Source organism: Olea europaea, unplaced genomic scaffold, assembly GCF_002742605.1.
Source record: "Olea europaea var. sylvestris unplaced genomic scaffold, O_europaea_v1 scaffold291, whole genome shotgun sequence".
Taxonomy (NCBI): domain Eukaryota; kingdom Viridiplantae; phylum Streptophyta; class Magnoliopsida; order Lamiales; family Oleaceae; genus Olea; species Olea europaea.
This window is the reverse complement of record NW_019247671.1, coordinates 99,751-103,858: the sequence shown is the minus strand read 5'-3', so window position 1 is coordinate 103,858 and position 4,108 is coordinate 99,751. Positions and strand designations below refer to the sequence as shown.

The 4,108-nt window shown below is 44.3% G+C and overlaps 1 pseudogene; it reads right to left on the bottom strand.

Annotated features, from left to right (window-relative positions):
* Positions 1-2,579, bottom strand: part of LOC111384407 — a 16,458-nt pseudogene extending 13,879 nt beyond the window's left edge.
* Between the last annotated feature and the right edge of the window lie 1,529 nt (positions 2,580-4,108).

The following is a 4,108-nucleotide window of genomic DNA, read 5'->3' as shown; positions in this document are numbered from 1 at the left end:
GGCAAAAAGAAGGCGGAATTGGTTAAGTCACTCCATGAAAAGGTAAAAGCACAAATTGAAAACAAAAGTAAGTTGGTTGCGTCGCAGGCGAACAAAGGTAGGAAGCGTGTGAAATTCGAGCCAGGAGATTAGGTTTGGGTGCACCTTAGGAAAGAGCGGTTTCCGGAGCAAAGGAAGTCCAAGTTACAACCGAGGGGCGATGGTCTATTTCAAGTGATTGAAAAGATAAATGACAATGCTTACAAGTTGGACCTTCTAGGTGAGTACAATGTTTCGGCTACTTTTGATGTATTTGATCTCTCTCTGTTTGATGCAGCTTCAGATTCGAGGACGAATCATTTTGAAGAGGGAGGGGATGATATGATCCAGGAGTCGAGCCCGACGAAGGCAAGTGCGAGACGAGACCGGTTGATAGCCGATGGCGGACCAATGACGCGATCAAGGGCAAAGCAAGTGAAACAAGTGATGTGATTGCTCGTTCAAGAAACCATTGATGGAACCATGTTCGGGACTCAAAATGGAGCAACTTTCATGTTCGGGTCGAAGGCCGAATCAACATGGATTAACTTGTTATCAAGCGACGAAACCGGAGGCTGAAAATAAGCCTGTGCGACCGCACAACAAAAACACCATGCAGTCACACAGTGGCATATCGAAACTTAAATTGGGATTTTTTTTGAACCATGCGACCGCATGGAAATACACCATGCGGCCGCACAAGGAAAAAATTTGGCGAATTTTCCAATTTTGACAAATTTCCATATTTTGTTAGATTTTGATTCTTTTCCATATTTTGGAGATTATGCTCTACTTTTGCACGATTTTTACCTAGTTTTTAGGTTTAGTATAAATAGGAGTTTCCATTCAATTGTTAAAAACCTTTTGACATTATTGATATTGAATTAAAGTGAGGCGTATTGTCTTCTCTTCATCGTTCTTCATTAAACAACTTCGAACTTATCAAGTGTTAACTTGTGGCGGTCAAACAATCGGATTTAATTCTTGGATTGTGTGATCAAGGGTTCTTTCAAGCGTCGTTCTTGTTAGGTTTTTTGGCTCGACTTTCTTTTGGGTTAATCCTAAACTTTGGATTCATTTGGCTTTCTTAGGTTTGTCAATCTCGTTGTGGGTTTCGTAGTCAACGTTGCTATAGGGTTCGCATCAGGGGATGTAAGTCACTCTCCCACTAAATTTTGCGATGCCTTCATTGCCATATACCGTCGAAGCTTAGACCTTATTTGCCATAAGCCTATCTCATTTTCCCACATTGTGCCCTGATATTCCCTTATCATGCCAAGCCTCAAGTCATGACCTTATGGTCCATGATAGTAGGCTTGCTTTGAGCACTCTAATTTCTTCAAAGTAACAACATTGGAGGCATGATCTGACCAGTTAAGGCTAGGAGCACATCGTCAGTAAAAGGGACGAGATGACTGGTGAACACCATAGGTGGATCGGTCGACCCAGCCCAAGGTCCAACTATAAGCTTTTTAACTGCAACAACTTAAATATATGCTATTAGAGCTGGAATTATCGCCATTGATAGCACCAGAGTTGCCCTCTAGTGGATCTCGTTAAGGGATTTAGATTGTACTCATTCTAATTGCCAGACTCTTAAAGCCCAATATTGTTATTTATTGTCACTATCTCTCCATGTTAGGATAGGGTAATTTGCATGCTTGCTGCCTTCCTTGGATGTGGTAGTGGTTTCTCAGACTCCCTCCCCAAAATCGAACCCCAATTCTCAGTCACCCATCACCACCATAGTAGGCCATTACCTACCATTGAAAGTTGATAGGGCAGAAATTTAAATGATGCTTCATTGACATGAGGGCCGTACGATTCGTCGAGTTATCATGAATCATCACAGCAACGGGCGGAGCCCGCATCGACCTTTTATCTAATAAATGTGTCCCTTGTAGAAGTTGGGGTTTGTTGTACCTATTAGCTCTAGAATTACTATAGTTATCCAAGTAACAAGTACCATCAAACAAAAGATAGCTGATTTAACGAGCTATTCATAGTTTCACAGTCTAAACTAATTCATACTTACACATGCATGGCTTAATCTTTGAGGCAGGCATATGACTATAAGCAGGATCAACCAGGTAGCATTCCTCTTCCATGTTGACATCACTCAGACGAAGGTCCAGGATGAGGAAGAACGTTGTTTGCACATAGCTTAGAATGCTTGTTTGGGGTAATCGAAGGATCCGTATCCTCATGCCTACTCAGTATTCTACATCTGAGAATTTGAGCACGTCGTCATGGCTCGAGTCCTACACCTTGTGCTACGAACGGGGTAGAACACGACGTATGCTTTTCGGTTCACCTTCGACCGTGGATGTTACTTGTGACTTCGGGCGAAATAGGGTCATTTTAGGTAAGGAAATGCCGTCGTAATGGGTATATAGCACAGGGATTTGAGATGGAGATGACCGAACGTGAGATTCAAGCACCCAATTAACAAGAGTGAGGAGGACATTGTCACTGCCCAAGCAAGGATCCAACGTACCCAAATACGTCGATCGTAACTCATGTACTTTACGTATACGATGCCCAACCAAAGCATACCGCATGTCTACCAACTCGAAAGTTCACAAACAAGCGTCGAGCCGAGCCCGAGCATGTCCCATTATGGACGATAAGAGATTATCGAGAAACCAATCGACTTTTATTGTGTGACGATGATTGTGATCATGAGCACCTGCTACGTTGCCAACACGTCATGCCTGAAGGGCATAGCAGGCTTCGAATGAGGTTTTCTTCAGTGCTGACATTTTGCTTATCCCTCCACGCGAGGCAAGTGAAGGATGGATCAGGGAAAGACCGAGATGGATTCGACACTTTTAGGTACATGAGTAACAAGTTTGCTTTGGCAAGGGGCCGAATCCTGCCGTCGAAATTCACAATATGATAATGATCACAGTCGCGAGCACTAATTGTAATGCCCTGTGAGCCGTGCTCAAGGGGCACCGTACGCTCGACAATGTTTCTTTCGATGCCTACATCCTGGTCTTCCCATCTTGCAAACGATCAACATTCAGTGCTGAGCCAACGCAGGCCACAAGCTTTTAGCTTCAACTTGATTTTCTAGGATGATCGAGATTCATCATCGTACATGTACGAAAAGCCTATGTTGGCAAGGGGCCAAAACGTGAGTTCGCAGTATGATGACAATCAAAATTATGAGCATGAAACATGTTGCCTTGCACACCGTGGCCAAAGGGCATCGTAGGCACTCATTCACGGTAATGTCTTACTTCGGTGCCCATGTTTTTATCCTCCTGTCGTGCAAACGAAGCACGAGACAATCCCAAGGTGACATAGGTCGTAAGGCATGAGCTTCGATCTATTTTTAAGCAACCCGATCAGAAGGAGTGCATTCACGAGAACCACATTGCAACGTGCGTCTTATACCTAGGCTAATCGATCGACACATTGTACAATTTCTTCCCCATGCATGCCCTCCGTCCTGTACCCTCATGCCATTCGACAGTCTCGTTTCTGGAAAATTTCATGCCGCTCGATTGGACATTGGAAAGTTGAAAGAACTACATTACATCATGCGTCTTATACCTAGGCCAATCGATTGACATGTTGCACAGTTTCATTCCCACGCATACCCTCCGTCCTACATCGTTGTGCCTTACGACGATCTCGATTCGGGATAATTTTGCACCAACCGATCGAACATTGGGAAGTTATAAGTACTACATTGCAACATGCATCTTATGCCTAGGACAATCGATTGACACATCACGCGGATTCTAGTCTCCAAGTAAGCCCTCCATCCGGATTGTTCCTCTCACACTCGTCGGGTCTTTACTCCATTTCTGGATCGAAATAGGCAATTGCAAAAAAATCTGGGGCCATCATTTGACACACAATGCAATTTCATGCCCATGTATACCTTCCATCTTGGTGCTGCTTGGGGGTCATCAATCGAATTATCGTCAGAGCAGAACCATCGTCGGATGAGAAACTTGCCCGGGCCAGCATATGCCGGTCCCCAAAGCTCCAAAGTTTGCAGGGACACAAGCCACCCATAGGCAGTTACTCCCTACAGTAGCTTGCACATGCTGCTTGTTCCCTTTCATGTACCTCC